The sequence below is a fragment of the Chenopodium album genome, chromosome 18, assembly GCF_948465745.1.
Source record: "Chenopodium album chromosome 18, dcCheAlbu1.1, whole genome shotgun sequence".
NCBI lineage: Eukaryota > Viridiplantae > Streptophyta > Magnoliopsida > Caryophyllales > Amaranthaceae > Chenopodium > Chenopodium album.
In genome coordinates, this window is record NC_137851.1 from 16,526,566 (window position 1) to 16,547,125 (window position 20,560).

The 20,560-nt window shown below is 39.7% G+C and overlaps 1 non-coding gene across 1 annotated transcript; it reads left to right on the forward strand.

Moving 5' to 3' along the window:
* The first annotated feature begins 19,270 nt into the window (after positions 1 to 19,270).
* LOC145593391 (small nucleolar RNA R71) lies at positions 19,271 to 19,376 on the forward strand. Its single transcript, XR_014102723.1, has one exon. It is a non-coding gene; the product is annotated as a small nucleolar RNA R71 (small nucleolar RNA).
* Positions 19,377 to 20,560: the final 1,184 nt, after the last annotated feature.

Sequence of the window (20,560 nt, forward strand, 5' to 3'; positions counted from 1 at the left end):
AATTAAGCTAAATTAATTAAAAGGAATGTTTCAAACTAAGAGGAGTCTCTAAAAACTAGGCTATATCTGTCTGGGATACAAATGAATAAAGGAGGAAGTATTTATACTCCCCGTAACACATAGGGAAATCCATCAAAGAAAACGGATTTCCTAGCGAGGAGCGCCCGCTCCGAAAGTAGGAGCGCCCGCTCCACAACCAGGAGCGCCCGCTCCTCAAGGCTGCACGCCCGCTCCTGCTGGAGCGCCCTCTCCATTCTTTAATTCTCTTGCCTTAAACACAAACCATGCACCGAAAGTTTGCCAAATTGAGTCCATAGACCTGCAAAACATGGACAAACACAAACCAAGAGGGGGAAAGCCGAGACAAAACATTTTCATTCAAAATTGGGTTAGAAAAAGGGGAAATGATCGCAAAACTGGGTTTAAATTAACACAATAAGTGGTCAAATAAACCACTTATCAAATCCCCCCAAGCTAGCCAAATGCTTGTCCTCAAGCAATTCACATTGCCCAAAAACAAACCCAAAGATCAATTTGCTCAAAGAAAAGCACATGCATAGATATAAGAATACTTAAGCAATAAAACTCGAGCATGAGGTATATGCCTAAGATCAACCACGGTCATGACTAGCCAAAGCCTAGCTAACCTTCCCGAAAATACTCAACTCAAGCCTATTCAACATATCTTACCGCGTCCCTATCAAAAAGTTCAAATCCCCCCCTAATGGTAGTGTCTCGTGACTCCACGAAGGAGCCGGAAAAACATAGATAAAGCGGGTTTCGAACGCTCGACATCTCAATGAAAGAGTACCCTCTCCATATGCTTGCGAATCAACTCCCTCCACCGACAAAGGCATCCACTACTCTCCTAATCATTACAAGACTCAAGGACTACGACACAAGGTTAAGGCATATATATATAAATAGAAGTGTTTTGCAATATGAGCCGACTAAATTGTATCATTTATAGCAAACCCAAAAAGGCTTCTAACCTTGACCCAAGTTGCAACTATGAATGAACTTTTTAGAGTACACCCCCAAGCTTATTTGGTTGCTAGGGCGGTGACAATACATTCCTTCTTCGCACTATTTCCCTTTCTTTTTATTCTTCATTCATCCCCCCCCCCCTTTTTTTTTTTGGTATATACATCACTAACTACTAATTATAGAGAACTAAAAATTAAACTATGGAAATGGTAATAATAGAAATAAGGAAAATGATATGCCTTAACCCTTTGTGAATAAACATTACATGACACCTTTTATCAATACTAAGAGTAGTTTAGGCCACGGCCTTGGGAGTTGAGACTCAAGTTCTCGATCTAGGTACCAAATCAAAGAGGATCCTTGCCACTCATGCAAAATGTAGTAGGCTTGAAAAATAATAAAACCTCACCTTTTTGGAACAATGCAGGATCAAATACTACCATCCGGGGATCAAATTCCTTTGAGATAGGCGACTCCATCTTACCACAAACCTAGACTTTAAGTCTCGTACATTCGGGAAAGTTATTCTCACACTAGCCTAAACTAACCAATTCTATTTTCAACCAAGGGCATCTAAACCATGCTCGAAATTTTATTACGAAAAGAAAACAAACATCCACCACATACAATTCAATATCATCATTGCAAACCGATCAAAGGCAAACAAAATCCCTTTTTTTTTAGCTAATTTTTTTTTCACTTTTTCATTTTTTTTTAGCTCATTTTTTTTTTAGAAAGCTGAAAATGGGGGAAAGGAAAACTAATTAAAGAATTTGGATATTAGGGTTTTGGATATTAGGGAATTTGGATGTTAGAGGGGTTAGAGGATAAGAAAAAGAAATTTGGATATTAGGGGAAACCATCATCATAAATCTGCACAAATCATCATCAAAATTCATCATCAAGAAAAACCAAGGACAATGCCAATCAACCCATGATACCAACCAACAAGCAAACCAACCAAAGCATAATCATATCAAATCCATAGGTAAGATGCTCCAAATAGCACACACATAAGGAGAAGTGAGACAAAAACATCAATATGCAATTGTTCTAGCCTAGGCATGCCATAAAAACGTGAAAAGGGCAACAACCAACCTAAAATAGGCATGCAAACTAGAACATAATACCATATGAATCCTACCACAAGTCCCAAAGGCTAAACTAAGCCTTTCATGCCAAACATTCCACATACAAAATCAAACTTCTCCATACATAGCACAAAAAGCATCACAAGAAGGCACACATCCTACCAAAACCAAAAACCTACTCATAGGCATAAAAACCCCAAGACTACCCCCCAAGCTAGACTTTTGAATACCGTACCCACAAAAGATAGACACGAAGAGGACAACTCTCCCCCCCAAGCTAGAACTTGACACCGCCCTCGGTGTCACAAAAGACGGGAAAGAGTAAAAGGGAACGGTAAATACAAAAGCCTAAGCCTACTCCCGATCACTCCTCCCTACTCGGCGATGGCATGAAATTGTAGTTAGGATCTACATCGCCGGAGTAGGAAGGTTGATCCACATAGGGAGGCAGATCATAGTTGGGGCTACTACGGTAATGACCGTAGTCCGGTGCATCACTAGTGCCCCAACCACCATTATACCCGGGTGGGAACCCGAAGTATCCCCTTTGGGGGTGGTTATCGATCTCCTCCGGAGTCATCCTACCACATGTCTCGGGGACGTGGTAGTAAGAGGGGTCCCCCCTAAAATCACAACCCCCGGGTTGTGTATAATCGTAGGGAGGGAAGGAACGAAGCTCCGAAATGGAGCTACGGGGTCCTTGCCAATAAGAGTAGGTGGGTTGGTTGTTGTTCCAACCCGCAACTGGCCCTTCTTGAACGGGTCGGTGAGGATAGTTGACATAAGGGAGAAAGTCTCCCCTTTCAACGAGGTTTTGGTAGGACATTTGGGAGACATAGCTTTGATATTCATTTTCTTGGAGAATTCTTTGGTTAGAAAGGTTAAGGTGGTGGAAGGCCGACTCGAGGTTGAAGGAGGAAGATGAGGAGGAGGATTGACCGCCCATGAAATTAGGAATGGTAGAAATGCTATGGCGGCGGGGTTGAGATGGTTGATCAAGGTCGGGAACATTGTCGGGGAGTGGCTCATTTGGCACTTGCCAAGTGGTTCCCACGGTGTTCATAACCGCCGCATTAGGGAGAATGCAACGGTGTTTCCCTTTGACCAACCAAGAGTACGTGGTCATATTTCCCCGGATTTCCACAATCATATTCATTGTGGCAAAACCGGCAAGGTCAAGAGCATTTGGGCCTTCAATTGGGGTTAATTGGTTAACCCAACCGGTGAAACCCAATGCCTTGGCGATGATTGTGATCATCCCACCACACTTAATCTCACCCGTCAACTCCGTGCTCATCTTGATATCGTAGCACCGCTTTATGAATATGTACCCCATATTCACGTTCCCCTCAAGATCCCCCTCAAATCGGGAAGCTATAAAGAGGCATTTAATCTCCTCTTTTGTTAGCTTCCCGAGATCTTGCTTTGTGAAGCAAGCATACCCCATAATTCTCATGAATATACGGAGTATGGGGTGGATGATATGGCTAGCGTGACTAGACCGGGATGTGAATGTGGGGTACCTCGCGATAGTGTTCCACCAGTTACACTCGTCGTAACTGGTGAGCTTGTAACTATCGGGTCTGGTTATTTGGTTGCTAACGGGCCACCCGAATATCAGATTGAGGCGAGTTAAGCTTATGTTTTGAGGTCGATTGAACATGTTAAACTTAATCTCGCACTCAATGGGCTCTCCCTCTGTTGGGGTTTGGTGAGTCCGACTCACCGCGGAAACAACCCCTCCCGAGGAACCACTCGCAATAATTAAAATCACAAAGCATAAATAAATATTCACAAAGAAAAGATAACGAATCTTACCCTCGAAGCGAGCTTCGCCCAAAACCCGGGGCTCTTACTTGAAAGCTACTAGCACGTCAAGCGCCGCGCCTCCGACGGTATCCACCCACAAATGGGCGAACACAACTTTAAGGTCTACTACCTTGGGGTTAGCAAGGTCCGACCTAAACCCGAGTGTTATGTGAGTTTAAGAGTTTTCCCAAAAATTATGGAATGCTCTTTTTAACTCCCACTCAAGCACTTTACTCTAAATCCCAAAGTTGGTATTTATAGAGGAAAGTATGAGTGGGAATTTCTATCCCATCAATGTGGGATCATGAAATTCCACAAATTAATTTAAAGCTAAATTAAATTAAAATTGCAAACTAATAATAAATCTACAAGTGGCATTACCATGTGAGATGGGTTGGTGAGGACCACATGAAGAGTAGGGGACCATACTTGCTCCCCACTCAATACTCTCCTTGTGCCACATGTCCTCTCCCACTTACTCCCATATTCCAAGCTTCCCCTTATTCATGGCCCTATGGCCCGAGCCAAGCCCGAGCCCGGCCCGCATCCAGCCCGCACCAGCTGCTGCGGTTTGGTGCGGCTGCTGCCGTGGCACGGTGCGGCTGCTGCTGTGCCTAGCCGCGGCTGGCTGGGGCTGCTAGCACGGTGTGCTAGCTCGTCTTGCCCCTAGCATTCGGATGCTCGGGGCACACCGATGCTAGGGGTATTTTCGGGAATATGGTCGATTTATTATTATTTTGCGCGTCTCGTCTTTTATCATTTTGGACTCGACTTCCGACGATCGGTTTCGACGCTCTAAGCTCGAATTACCGACGTCTAAATATTTAACACTCAGGCGACGAATTAATTTCTTCCGAATTAATTCGTCGAGTTGGTTCGCATATATTTGCTTGGGTGTGACCCGAAGGGTTCAGTCAAGATTAAGTTGTAATATTAATTATATTAATATTACTGATCGGAAGCGGCCTCCACCCAGGCATTCCGATCACTTGACCTTACTGAATATATTAGCTTTCTAATAATTCTGAACCCGCTATCAGAATAATACACTTGTTCGAAGGACACCATTCCTTTCAATCTCCCACTTGTCCTTCCGGACAAGTGTGCATTTAGTGTATAGCCCTTATCCTATGTCTCTTCATGTCTCTTCATGTCTCTTCATGAACTACAGAGTAAGATTACTAGTCATCTCTGTTACGTCCAGAAGTGTTTCTCGAAATCCGAGTTTGACTGTCAATAAGCAGATGATTTCTAAAATCCATCTGAGCACGACCATGCATTTTTCACAGTCTCGCTCTTCGAGAGGCCTTGTAAACAACAAGAAATGTTCCCTATTGTTAGTAGGGGGACATTTCCAGTCTTGTAATGTAGCTTCTCTTACTAAGAGGACTCACCCGCCCGATATCTGTCTTTATAATCCCCAATTACGGCAGACGTTTGGCGGATACCAAAACGGACCAGTACTCAAACAAGAGATCTCCCACTACTCATGGTCAAAGGAAAAGAGTTCCGATAGTAATAATGAGAAAATACTTATGACGATTTTTAAACTCTTAAAGCATCCTCATAGGTCTGTCCAGTATGGTTCTAAACCAATACCTGTGCAAATGATTTGTATCCTCATAGCACAAGAAACGGTGCTACAAATCATACTACACACTAATCTCTGATGGTTATTATTCGTCCACAAAATACGACCTTGATTAGGGATAATTTTCGATTAAAATATTCAATGTTCACTTAATAGGTGTTTCTTTATCCAAGCCATTGACTTGATACCCTATTTTGAATATTTATGAAAATCGAATGGACTCATTATTTAATTCTAAACCACAATTAAATAGTTTTGTGGAATATTTAGAAATATTTTATTCCACTATGAAACTTCACAATGTTTCATCTTATGATAAATGGTTTTCCCAAATGTTTTAAGAGTAGTACTCTTCATAAAACATTCATAGAAATCACACTCATATTTGATATGCTTGATTTCTTTCATGCAATTATGAATGTTGTCGTTCACTTATTGCAAAGGTTTAGTTATAATTACTTTGCAAACCTTAGCATCTTCATTATCCACCATTTCCATAATAAGATGATAAAATTTTGAGAGTGTTAATGGATTACATGTGATTCAGGATTTATTGTCCAAGCAATGGCTCCCACTCATTTTCATGATTTGAGACCTTCTACTTGACAACCTACAATCATTAATGTTCAACAACGAACCTTTCCATTTAACATCTATCTTATTATTGCCTTTAAGGCAACAATATTCTCAACATATATTTTAGTAGACTCCTCGATGATGCCTTGCTTGGGTTTTACTCCAAGCGACTCACAACGATTTGGGATACCCTAATCACTTGTGATCATGGAAATTTCCCTTAGATTCCCGCACATCATATATGGATGCACATCCATGTTACCATTCTCAAGCCACAACGCTTCTTGCCTCGTGCTTATAAATGGTTTCCTTGCTAAGGATCTAATCCTTGTTAAGGTTTGTGCTTGCAACATCAAAACTCAAATTATATTTGTTTCCATGCGTCAAGAACTCATCCAACTACTTATCTAAGTTCTTTGGATGTTCTTGGCTATAATCTAATGATCTAATACTTAGATTAATGTTGATTGGTATTATATACGTACTTCACATGCTCTAAGCATGTAAGTCATCTGACGATTCCATATCATAGCTTATATGATGGATTTAATTCTAGAATTATTTTCAATTTTATTCCATTCATGTGACATTTAGCTCATACACTTACACTGAGTCTTGCCAAATTGTTCGCTATATGATATGGTTGAAAGTCTCTTACTAGAGTCTTTCTTGTTTGATTTAGTACTTAGCCTAGCTTATACTTAGTTCAAACATTTACTTAGCTTCATACATATGGGTCGAAAGCCTTTCAAAGTCCTTCATGTTTAACATGGTAATTTCCTTTACTCATTCAAACATTTTAATTAAGTCTATACCATAGAACTTAATTCCCAACATGTACTAAGTATCGTCTTTAGCTCGGTCCATTGTCGAAAATACTTTCAAATCTAAGCATTTAGCATTTGATAGTTGTTTCACAATAGAGTTCGTAAACATCTTGTTGGACCATTACTTTTGCTCCCACTAAACTTCTTGTTCATCAGAATTTCTATGTTTCTCCATAAGTCAATCCTCTTATTAACTTTATGAGAAAACACGTTCCAATTCCTTCATGCAATGCTTCCTTTAATCCCATGACGGATTCCATGTGCTTGCTTTCAAATCTAGAATTATTTAGATTTTCAAAACCCTTAGACTATTCCATAGTCACTTCCAAAATTCCATTTTGGGAAGGCGGTTTTGGTATCTATTTTGCCATATTTCATATGCGCAATTTTGCTAGATCAATCACGAAAAGACTTGAGCATTCCAATTGATGAATGGGATTTTATTAAAATCAACTCCTTGAAATTAATTATATCCTTTACAACCAATCTAGCTATGTATGCATATACATTTCCACATTTGTTAGTTTTCTCCTTGAAAACTTATTTGCAATCGATGGGTCTTTCACCTTTCATGCAAATTAATCAAGTTTAAAACATGATTTTCAAACATGGAGTCTATTTCGGATTTTCATGGCCTTTAACCATTATTCGGAATTTGGATTTGTCGTAGCTATCTTACAAGACATTATTCCTTTACTATCTAATAGTAAATAGTATGCTTGTAAGTCTTAGGTTTGTTTCTAACTTAATAGAAAATTTATAGGATTCAATCCAAGACTTTGGTGAATTCTATACCTATACGGGGCAATTGCATCAAACACTGAGTTTTAAGGCGCTTTCAAAGCCATTTTATTATGTTGATCTTACTCCAACATCTTTAATGTTTTGTGAGTAATGAATTCTCTTTTAAGGCACTTGTAAAGTCCTTTTGAGTATTCTTGATCAAACATTCTCATGAAGTCCTTTAAGGTCTTCCGAGATTCTCAGTTCTAGTTTGTTGCTAAGCTCGATGGTCATCGAGTTCATTTTCCTCCCACTTGTCGTTTTGGAAACATGTTACTTTCCAGAAAGACACCACTTAGAGCAACAAACATTATGTTCTCAATTAGGATGTGGAGGTAATGCCCGTAGTCTCACTTGAATGCTTACAAAGAGACATGTATATTGTCTTTGGGTAAAAGTTCGTTGTGAAACAAACAGTTAGCTCCTACTTGAGCTATCTTAGTCTTTATTGAGCCATTCAGCTCCCACTGAGTCACCTAGCTCCCACTGAGCCACTTTGCTCCCACTGAGCTAGTGAACTCCCACTGAGACTAAGAGCCTTAGACATATACTTGAAAAGACTTTTAGAAGTTATTTCTATCCATAACTAAATATGGCGTCCTTTCTTAGCTTCGACATTTTGTTTAGTGTAACATTAGTCATTTGTGCAAATCTTTAAGAACTTTATAGGAAGGGTTGTGAACCATCATCGTTCGAGTCATTTTCAAATGACACCGAGGTCTCCGTGAAGACACACCATATTCTTTGTGGAGTTATTTATGAAAATTTCTATTCATAACTTTGAGATAGTCACGCTTGGCTCAAGCAAACATCACTCGATCTAATCTAGACGTTTTGATATCTTGCCAAGTCGATTCTGTACTTCACTGAACTCTTGAGCTACTCAAGTCAAGTTTGTTCACATTTGATGAATATAGCCATATCCTTTCAAATTCTTTGTGAAACGTTGAAGTAATTGAATCCTCTTTAGCCTTCGGAGTCAATTGTTTATACCAAGAACAATAGCTCTCTGTTTTGTCGGTTTCAACAAGTAAGACTTGCTTGTCTTAGAACGATTCCAATTCGAGCAACTATCAAGAGCCTATCTAATAGAGCCTTGAGTACGTTCTTGTCGACGTGACATCGCTAAAGATGTTTGGAACGCAAATCAAGCCCATGACTTAAACTTAGTGAGTTTATCATGTTAGAGAAATGTTTGTTTATAATCAAGCATTCTTAACTTAACGCTTGGATAACCATCCTATTCAAATAAATCTCGCAACTATTGCTCATTACTTTGAATGTGAGTCTTTTCGTGTATAAACGGATTAATTGCTGATTATGGAACATAATAACCATTACTTGTTCCAGCCTTTGGCTTAAAAGGTCTTTAAACAAAACATACGACCTTACAACTGATGTAGCTCTTCTTGCTTCATTCTAAGCTTGTAAGTCGATAACTTAGCTTAACTTCAATAGTTTGAGGTCACTATCATAGTGGAACACTCAAGCAGTATCCGATACTTGTGAAGATAACGAATTGCTAAGTTAATTACAATAACACGAACTCATGAGTTGAAATGAAATCTAATTCCTTTTCTTCGTTCCTTCTTTCCTATATTTCTTATCATACAATATCTCATAATCTTACTTTAAGAATCATTTCTTTAAGTACCTTGACTCTTATACTTTTTTAGGCATAATCAAGCACCTAGTGCGCCGTTAAACAAAGTTCCATCTTTTCCATTAATTCTTACTCAAATTACTACATCAATGAGTCCTACTCAATTGTGATGCGAAAAGATACGTTTGTTGTCAAACATTGACAATCTTGAGTTTGCAACTCAATACCTCATGTTCCATCAAAACTACCTAGTATTTTGAATACATGATGTCCAACCGTCCTTTCGGACTTAGTTATAAAAGTCATTTATCAGAATTGTATTTTAGAAATGCTTTTCCTTTCTTTGAGAACTATTCTCAAGGATTTCCTTTACCAATCATGGAAACAATATTATTTGATTTAGAGTACTATAAATATAAGTGCAAAGTATAACCATTTATCAAGAACATAATAAGTTTGAAATTTAATAGCATTCATGCAAACTTCAATCTTATTTAAACGTCTTATTTACGCATAAAAAATTGTCCCTATTTGGCGAAAATAAGGCGATTCCAAGATCCGAAGAAACAAAGAGTGGTTAAGCATGCTTTGGCTTGTCTTAAACACTCAATCTTCTCGGTAAGCATTGCCTTGCTAATGGCTCTAAGCCACTCTTGGTTAGACAATCGTCGCATCTAATGCATCTTTGACGATGTATCTCTTTTGCCACGGTATGTGAGGACTCCTCACTCATACCGATGAGTTAAACCAAAACCAACGTGCACACCCGGTGTGCCTTATGCCCCTTAGAGGAGTGATAGCACCTCGCTTTGGCGTAGCCTACCATCACCATCGTCCGGTTAGTAAGTGTTGTTTTGGAAAGGCAAGTTTTACTCAATATTATTAGGGACCTAGGATTTCTATGTTGGTTGATTTAAGTGAACTTAACTAATCATCGCAACATCAAGAAAACCTAAACATGCATCTAACGAATATTTCACACACATATATATATAACCATAAAATATAAAGCGAAATAATAGATGCATATTGGCAACTAGCATGACCCCTTGAAATCTTCATATCTTCAAAAGGTCTTCATTTGCATTTCAAGGCTTTGTCTTCCAAGATACGCCGTCTTCAAGACTAAACCAAACTATGCAAAAACTAGTGTCTATAACTAGAAATAATCTAAATATTAAAGTACAAAAATACTTAACGGTGCGTAGACCGTATTTAGATTTACAAAAATACATAACGGCACGTAGTCCGTATTTTCTATCCTAGTCGGGTCCCACTAGTTGCCATTTCATAAAACCTGTGAGAGAGAGAGAATATATATATTCCATTCATCCATTCACTATTTGTGAATAGCCCATGCAATTTACAAAATTAACAACAAGTAAAATGCATTCAAACAACGCACGCACTAGTAACTAATCTAGGTGGTTAATCCGATTAACACGCCTAATTAAAACTAGTCAAAGTTGTTTAATCGATTACATAATTACGTCATTAACAATTGAAGCTCCCACTAAATTCCGCATTTCCTTAATTAATCCAATTAATTAAGTCGGTAGCACCCAAATTTGTCAAAATGAAATTTTGCCAATGCCGCTCAAAAACCCGAGGCCTAGCCTCCCAAAATTTTAATTAAAATAAACAAAATTAATTAAAATAAATAAACGGCAAAATAATTAACATCAAGCCTACTACGGCTAATCACCTCACCGCACCAAGCATACGCACACGCCAAGACCACGAACACAGGCCCACGGCACACGGCCGCGAGCCGCTGCCACAGCACAGCCGCGCGTGGCTGCTGCTGCCGTGCGTGAGCTGCTGCTGTGCGTGGCTGCTGCCGCGCGTGTGGCCCACCATCAAGGCGGCGCAACCACCGTGGCAGCCATGGTGGTGCATTGCCTCGTTTTGCGTGCCACTACCTTGGGATTTGATCCCTTTTTCGCGAGATAAAAAATAATTAATTTTAAATTAATTTTAGAACTAATTTAGTGAGCAAAGTAAAATTTTAAACAAGTCTAACTTAATAAAATTTTCAAAGTGCAATAACCAAAATAATTCCAAGAACCATCTTTAATTAAATTGGTTTAGCTTGGTGCAAAATAAAATTGAGGCAATTTCTCACTTTCAGTTTAATCATTTTAAATTAAACTTGAGAATTTGACAAAGTAAAGGGAAGTTGGAAAAATATGAACTTTAATGTTCAAATGAAAATTCCAACATCTAAAATTTGTGAATCCTTGAAAATTATATCTTCCAACATAATGATAACCAAATTTCTATCACAAAAATCGAAACTTTATGTTTCTAATCAACTCAAAATGATTAAAACAACAAGGTTCAACTCAAAATAACATGGAATTTAGTGGTTTTCAAAGTTTCAATCACTTATCACAAATAAAGATTGAATCTTTAACACTTAGGAAGCCTCAAAAATAAAATTTTCACACTAAAAAGCAATTAGTTTGCAATTATGTGAAAATAAATCAACCTTTAAGCATCAAATACTACCAAGTAAGTGTGCTTTAAGGGGACATAAAAGTGCAGAAAATTATGCAAATAATCAACCATATAATCAACAATTTATGCCATTAATTTCAAGGTTAGAAAAGACTTAAAATTTTTCGTCAAAAACGAAAAACCCCTCGAAAAAGACATTTCTGGTCAGAATTTGGCTAAAATCACAGTCCCAAATGGATAAAACCCTTTCCAGAACATGTTTTCCACCCAAAATTCACTAGTCTTGGGCGAAAATCTGGGTTTTGGGCCAAATTCGACATTAAAAACGGGATTAAATAAATAAAACCGAGCTACTAATCTAATTAGCAACATAAACCAGAAAATTAAGCCAAAAAGTAAACCTTGAATAACATGATTATAAAAATAAACGAGCGGGGCTCCGATACCGCTGTTGGGGTTTGGTGAGTCCGACTCACCGCGGAAACAACCCCTCTCGAGGAACCACTCGCAATAATTAAAATCACAAAGCATAAATAAATATTCACAAAGAAAAGATAACGAATCTTACCCTCGAAGCGAGCTTCGCCCAAAACCCGGGGCTCTTACTTGAAAGCTACTAGCACGTCAAGCGCCGCGCCTCCGACGGTATCCACCCACAAATGGGCGAACACAACTTTAAGGTCTACTACCTTGGGGTTAGCAAGGTCCAACCTAAACCCGAGTGTTATGTGAGTTTAAGAGTTTTCCCAAAAATTATGGAATTCTCTTTTTAACTCCCACTCAAGCACTTTACTCTAAATCCCAAAGTTGGTATTTATAGAGGAAAGTATGAGTGGGAATTTCTATCCCATCAATGTGGGATCATGAAATTCCACAAATTAATTTAAAGCTAAATTAAATTAAAATTGCAAACTAATAATAAATCTACAAGTGGCATTACCATGTGAGATGGGTTGGTGAGGACCACATGAAGAGTAGGGGACCATACTTGCTCCCCACTCAATACTCTCCTTGTGCCACATGTCCTCTCCCACTTACTCCCATATTCCAAGCTTCCCCTTATTCATGGCCCTATGGCCCGAGCCAAGCCCGAGCCCGGCCCGCACCTGGCCCGAGCCCAGCCCGCACCAGCTGCTGCTGCTGCGGTTTGGTGCGGCTGCTGCCGTGGCACGGTGCGGCTGCTGCTCTGCCTAGCCGCGGCTGGCCGGGGCTGCTAGCACGGTGTGCTAGCTCGTCTTGCCCCTAGCATTCGGATGCTCGGGGCACACCGATGCTAGGGGTATTTTCGGGAATATGGTCGATTTATTATTATTTTGCGCGTCTCGTCTTTTATCATTTTAGACTCGACTTCCGACGATCGGTTTCGACGCTCTAAGCTCGAATTACCGACGTCTAAATATTTAACACTCAGGCGTCGAATTAATTTCTTCCGAATTAATTCGTCGAGTTGGTTCGCATATATTTGCTTGGGTGTGACCCGAAGGGTTCAGTCAAGATTAAGCTGTAATATTAATTATATTAATATTACTGATCGGAAGCGGCCTCCACCCAGGCATTCCGATCACTTGACCTTACTGAATATATTAGCTTTCTAATAATTCTGAACCCGCTATCAGAATAATACACTTGTTCGAAGGACACCATTCCTTTCACCCTCACCATTAGTTTTTCTCACGATTAGGGTGGATAGGAATTCGAGAGTGAGCGATTCGAATGTTTCCTCCCTCTTTCGAAGGAAGTCTAACCATCCGAAATTTGCAGCCACTTGACGAATTCCGTCGTCTATTCCTAGCAATTTGCATGACTCTTGGTCATAGAATCGGGTTGGAAGCATTTTTCGTGCGGATAGCTTTTTGTGGTAACCTTTAGATTTTTCGGGTATTTTTATTAAAGGGGGAGGATTTGATTGATCTATTGTTTGGTTTGGGGTTTCAGTTGGGCTTTCGAAATGACGATTTTCATTTATTTGGATGCCGGAAGTAGTCTTCCTCTTCTTCCCTCCCGCACCTCCAAATAAACGAAGAACCATTTTGGAATTTAAGATTGGACAGGAAAGGTAACTTAAAACACCACAAACACACTCACGACACAACACAAACAATCTCCGAAACTTCAAACCCCCGATAAAATCCAAGTACCTGCTTACAATTCAATAATATTCCAACACAAACAACCAACAATTCCAACACAATAATTCCAACACAACAAATTCACAATTCCAACAGAATTTAACCAATTTTCGTGCACAAGTTCATCAAACTTAAGCAAGAAACAAATCACAATTCTCTTACTCCATAACTAATCATAAAATTCTACAATTTAATTATCAAAGGCAAGTAAATTTGTTTAATTCACCTAATCATGCAACTAATCACACAACAATCATGAAATAAACAAATTAGAAAAGATAAGGTTTAAGAGGGAAAGTGAAGTGGGGAAGAAGATTTTACTAATTAGAGTATGAAAATACTCTAAAATCCTCCAATTTACCCAAATTTCCTCCTCCTCTAGCAAACTTTACCCCTTTTCCTTGCTTGTTCTTTAATTTGATTTCGTGGGTCTTCAAAATTTTCGCCCAAATTAGTGAAAAATTATGGTTTTTGGAGAGAGAATTTGATGGAGAATAAGAATTTGTGAATTTTGATTGAAGAAAGTTGAGATTTGATAATGAAAATAAAGAGAGAAGTTGGAGAAAGTGAGGGTTTTTAGAGTAAGAAGTAGATGGGGATGAGGAGAGAGAGCATGAATGTTAGAATTATTGGTGAAAATGGGTGAAGGAGATTAAAAGAAGGAGAAAGATTCCCCTTTTTTTTTACCCGGATCGGCTGGAGCGGGCGTGCAGGGAAGAGGAGCGCCCGCTCCGATCCTGGGAATTCACTTCTGTTTTTTTTTTCGTTTTTTTTTTTTTTGAATTTTCATGTGAGGAGAGGGCGTGCAATTTTTGGAGCGCCCGCTCCGAACTCTTCTTCACCCTTCTGTTTTTTTTGAATTTGGTTCACCCTGTGAGGAGCGGGCGTGCAATTTTTGGAGCGCCCGCTCCTGGGGGTGGAGCGCCCGCTCCTTGTTCCGGAGCGCCCGCTCCGAACTTACTGGAACTTTCTGTTTTTCTTCTGTTTTGGCTGAAATTAATTTCCTGTGACGAGCGGGCACGCAAGGCTAAGGAGCGCCCGCTCCTCACTGCTTAAAGCTTTGATTAAATCCTTCCTTGCTTTCTTTTTTTTGCTTCCTTCTCCTACATTAAAACCACAAGGACATAATTCAACAAAATTAGCCAAAATCAGATATTCTCAACACTCTTATTCTTTTCTTCTCTCACTCATTGTTTTATTTCTCACTCCTTTTATTTTCTTGACTCTCTTTTCTCTCTTTTATTTTTCTTTTTTTTTACTCGGGTTGCCTCCCGGAAGCGCTTCTTTAACGTCAATAGCTTGACGACCTCCACACTCAGGAGGTAAGATTACATTGAGTTGATTCTAAAACACCTACATGAGCACCCTCGTAGTAAAGCTTGAGGCGATGCCCATTCACCTTGAAAGATCTCTTGCCGTCCATATCCCAAACTTCCACGGCTCCATGAGGAAACACTTCCTTAACAATAAAAGGTCCACTCCACCTTGATAAAAGTTTCCCGGGAAACAATTTCATCCTAGAGTTGTAGAGGAGTACCTTATCGCCTTTTAGAAATGATTTCTTTCAATGTTCCGGTCGTGGCAATCCTTAGTGCGATTCTTATAGTTGCTAGCACACTCATAGGCTTCCAATCTTAGCTCTTCAAGCTCATGCAAATCAAGCCATCTTTGCTCTCCCGCGCTAGCCAAGTCGAAGTTAATCTTCTTGATTGCCCATTGAGTTCGGTGTTCAAGCTCCACCGGTAGATGACAAGATTTTCCATACACAAGACGATATGGAGTTGTGCCTATTGGGGTTTTGTATGCCGTTCTATATGCCCATAGAGCGTCATTAAGCTTTTTCGACCAATCTTTCCTATTACTTGCAACCGTCTTCTCAAGGATTAATTTAATTTGACGGTTGGACACTTCCACTTGCCCACTAGTTTATGGATGATAGGTAAGGCCGAATCTTTGGTGAACCCCGTGCTTTCTTAGCATCTTTTGAAAAGCACTATGAACGAAATGTGAACCGTTGTCACTTACCACTGCTCTAGGAATTCCGAATCTTGGAAATATGACTTTCTTGAACATCTTCATGACTACCTTGTGGTCATTAGTTGGGGAGGCAATGGCTTCAACCCATTTTGATACGTAATCGACCACCACAAGGATGTATTGATTTCCATAAGAAGTAGGGAATGGCCCCATGACATCAACACCCCACACATCAAATACCTCTAGCTCAAGAATCGGTTGTTGAGGCATCTCGTTTCGCTTGGTTATATTGCCGGTTCGTTGACACCGGTCACAAGTCTTCACAAACCCCCAAGCATCCTTAAAGATGTGAGGCCACCACAACCCGCTATGCAAAACCTTCAATGCTGTTTTGTTTGCTCCCATATGCCCTCCACAAGGATCAGAATGACACATCTTGAGCACATTTTGCACTTCTTCATCCGGAACACACCTACGGAGCAAACCATCTACTCCTCTCTTGTAGAGAATGGGGTCATCCCACACATAGTGTCTTGCTTCCCTTTTTAGCTTCTTCCTTTGATTTTTTGAGAAATCGGGAGGGAATTCTCCACAAGCCAAATAGTTCACCAAGTCGGCGAACCATGGAAGCTCCTTCTCATTCAAGATATAGAGCACATCATCTCTCAATTCATCACAAATGGGAATTTCATCATCACTAGCTTTCACATTCTCTAATCGGGAAAGATGGTCCGCAACCACATTTTCGGCCCCTTTCTTATCCCGGATTTCTACATGAAATTGTTGGAGAGACAAGACCCATCGAAGAAGACGAGGTTTGGACTCTTTCTTTGCCACAAGGTACCTAATAGCCGCATGATCGGTATAAACAATAGTTTTGGAACCAATTAGGTAGTTCCAAAACTTCTCAAAAGCATGCACCACGGCAAGAAACTCCTTCTCCATTGTGGTGTAGTTCCGTTGAGCTTCATTCAAGGTCTTGGACATGTAGTAAATGACGTGAAGTTTCTTCTCAATTATTTGTCCCAACACCCCTCCAATTGCAACATCACTAGCATCGCACATAAGTTCAAACGACAAATCCCATCTTGGCCCTTGCACGATTGGAGTAGAGATCAAAGCCTCCTTTAATTTGTTGAAAGCTTGAAGACACTTTTCATCAAAAATAAAGATGGCATCCTTTTAAAGAAGAGAATTTAGGGGTCTAGCAATTTGTGAGAAATCCTTGATAAATCTCCTATAGAACCCGGCATGCCCTAAAAAGGATCTTACTCCTCTCACATTAATTGGAGGTGGCAATTTTTTAATCACTTCAACTTTGGCCTTGTCGACCTCAATCCCCTTGCTTTGCTCACCTATCTTTTCCTTATTCAAAAGGACATTCTCAAGGGCATCGTTAGTAGTGAGCAAGTGCTCATGCATAGAAGTCACAATAGAATCAATAGTATTAATCATCATACAATTATCAAGACTAGAGCTTGGATATTTCATGCTCTCATTCAAATCAAATTCTATCACCTCATCTCCTACTTTTAGTGAAATTTTAGCACTTTTAACATCTATTAAAGCACCCGAAGTAGCAAGAAAAGGTCTTCCAAGAATTATTGGAATGTTAACATCTTCATCCATCTCTAACACAACAAAATCCACCGGGATTACAAACTTCCCCGCCCTTAGAGGAACATCCTCTACCTTACCCTTTGGGAATTTAATAGAGCGATCGGCCAATTGTAGGGTGATGTTGGTGGGTAGAAGTTCCCCTATCCCAAGTCTTTGGTATACCGAGTATGGCATTAGGCTAACACTAGCCCCTAGGTCACACAAAGCATTATCAATTTGCATCTTGTATATTGCACATGGGATAGAAAAGTTACCGGGGTCTTTCAATTTGGGTGGCATCTTGTTCATGATAATTGCACTACAATTCTCGGTGAGACTCACCATTTCAACCAATTCACAATTTCTCCTTCCACTCAAAATATCTTTCAAAAACCTAGCATAGTTAGGAATTTGCTTGATAGCATCGGTAAAAGGAATTGAAAGGTGAATTTGGTTCAATGTTTCAAGAAATTTTCCAAATTGCACATCTAATTTGTTTCTAACAAATTTGTGAGGATATGGTAGCTTTTGCAATTGTTTTGTTTCTCTCTCTTTTTCTCTTCTCTCTTCACTCTCTTTTTCAAAATCTTTCTCTTTCTCACATTCTTTCTCTTTTTCATTCTCATGGTTTTGATCTCTCTCTTGTTCAAAATCACTTTTAAGGGGAGGCTCACTCATGTTCATTCTCTCATTGCCTTTTTTAGGAACACTTTCTTCCAACACTTTACCACTCCTTGTTGATATAACATTTACGGGCCTCTTAGGATCTAGTCCTTGGGGTGGTAGTTTAGAAGTGCTAGTCCCTTCCTTCAAAGCATTAGCCAATTGAGAAATTTGTGTCTCTAGCATTTTATTATGGGTCATCACTTCACTAAATTTCTTTTCACTAGAGGCCATGAAAGTATTGAACATTTTAGTTTGATTTTCCATCATTTCCTCTAAGCTAGACCTACTATGTGGTGCTTGTGCATAGTAGTTGTCTTGGGAAGCCCTATTACCTCTAACATTCGAATTGGACGCATTTTGATTAGAAGAACCTCTATTATTATTGTTGTTCCAATTGTTCCGATTATTAGAGTTTCCCCCTTGGTGAAATTGCCCTTGATTCCCATAGTTTCCTTGATTATTATGATTATGGTTACCATAACCACCTTGTTGGTTGTAGTTACCTTGGGGATTTTGGTCCATTTGGTTCCTATTTCCCCATTGATTTTGGTTATGGTAATCGTAATCATTTCCTCTTTGGTTATAGGAATTCCCCCCTTGTTCTCTTCTATTTGGTGGTAAGTATCTTTGATTGTCATTCCTATATCTATTATCATAAGACAAGACATTGACTTGTTCATTTTCATTTTCATTACCATCTTCGTATTGGGGTTGGGGTTGGGAATCATAATTACAAGAAGAGGTATCATGGTCATATGACCCACAATTTTCACAAAACAAACATCCATGAAGCATGTTATTAGAAGTAGAGGGAGAAGAGTTAGAATTCATACCTCTCCCCTTAGATTGGGAGTGATGCTCTTGTGTTGAACTAGAGGTCTCTAGTTTTGCCTTAATGGACGTCATCTCCTTTCCAAGGTTGGCGATTTGGGAAGTCAAATTGTTGATGGCATTAAGGTGATCGACGGAGTAAAACCGCATTTCCTCCCTTGTTTAGAGAATCTCTCTCTCCTTCTTGCCAATCCATGTGGTGCCTCACCACATCCTCAATTATCTCTATGACTTGCTCCTCCGTCTTGTTCATAATCGGGCCACCCACTCCCGCATCCAAGCTAGTCTTTCCTTGTGGGCTCAAGCCCCCATAGAAAATTTGAAGCACTTGATATGACGGAATTCCATGATGAGGGCACTCCCTTTGATATTCCTTGTATCGTTCCCATGCTTCATATATGGTTTCACTAGCTTTTTGACGAAAACCTTGGATCAAAGCCCTTGCCTTGGCCGTCTTCTTTCGAGAATAGAATCTTCCTAAGAAAGCCGTGGTGACCTCGTCCCAAGTTCTCAAGGAGTTAGGCCTCACCTCCTTCTCAAGACATTCAAGAGCCCTTCCTATCAAAGAAAAAGGAAATAGCTTTAGTCTCACAAACTCTTGAGTTACCCCATTTACCTTGATCGTGTTGCAATATTTTTCGAACTCGTTCAAGTGTGCAAGAGGGCTCTCATGTTTTGCTCCACTATATTGCCTCCTTTCAATCAAATTAATCATTGCGGGCCGAATCTCGAAGTCATTGGCTTGAGTAACGGGTGGAGCAATGCCGCTTGAAGCTCTATAAGCTCCCGGAGTTCCCAACTCCTTTAAAGGTCTTTGAGGTGGTGGTTCCGCGTCACCCATTTGATCTCGATCCTCCTCGAAATTGGTCTCTCTAGTTGGGGGAGTAGTAAACGGCCTAGAACCGGCTCTCTTTCTCCTTCTATAAGTTTGCTCAATCTTGGGATCGTAAGGTACCAAGATCCTGTTATGAGTTCTGCGCATACACTCTCAACAAACGCAATCAGTAACAAGGCTACAAGTGTAGCCAAAAAGAAACAATCTTTTTGAATTTTTTTTTTTTGTTTTATGGTGAACTAGACTCAAGTAATCAATTAGCAATCAACAACACCGATCCCCGGCAACGGCGCCATTTTGATGGGCGTTAGAACGGTCACACATTCCACACTCAATCAAACACATTTATTAACAAACACCTTACAAACCAAGCATAATGACAAGTAAGAGTTCGGTCCACAAGGAACGGGATATGGTTTCCAAAGATCTTAACACTTAAGCTAATTCGAAGTCAATGGTGAATTGGGGTTCGTCAAGAAGACAAACAAACTATGGTTCTAAATCAATGGATTGAGGACACTAGGGAATGGGATCCACTCGACCAAGGCAAATAGACAAACGGGGAGCGAAATTGATAAGATATAGCAAGGACAATATGTAAGATCAACCTCATGCAATTAGGAAACAACTCACACTACTAAACTTAGATTCCTCATTAGTTTAGCAATAGAAGATACATAATCAAATTGCAATAAGTAATGCCATGCTTCATTCACATTTCCATGTCAAACTAAGCATATCATGCTATCAAGCCCCTAAATCAAGGGTAGCTAATCCTATCATTGAAGAACTAACA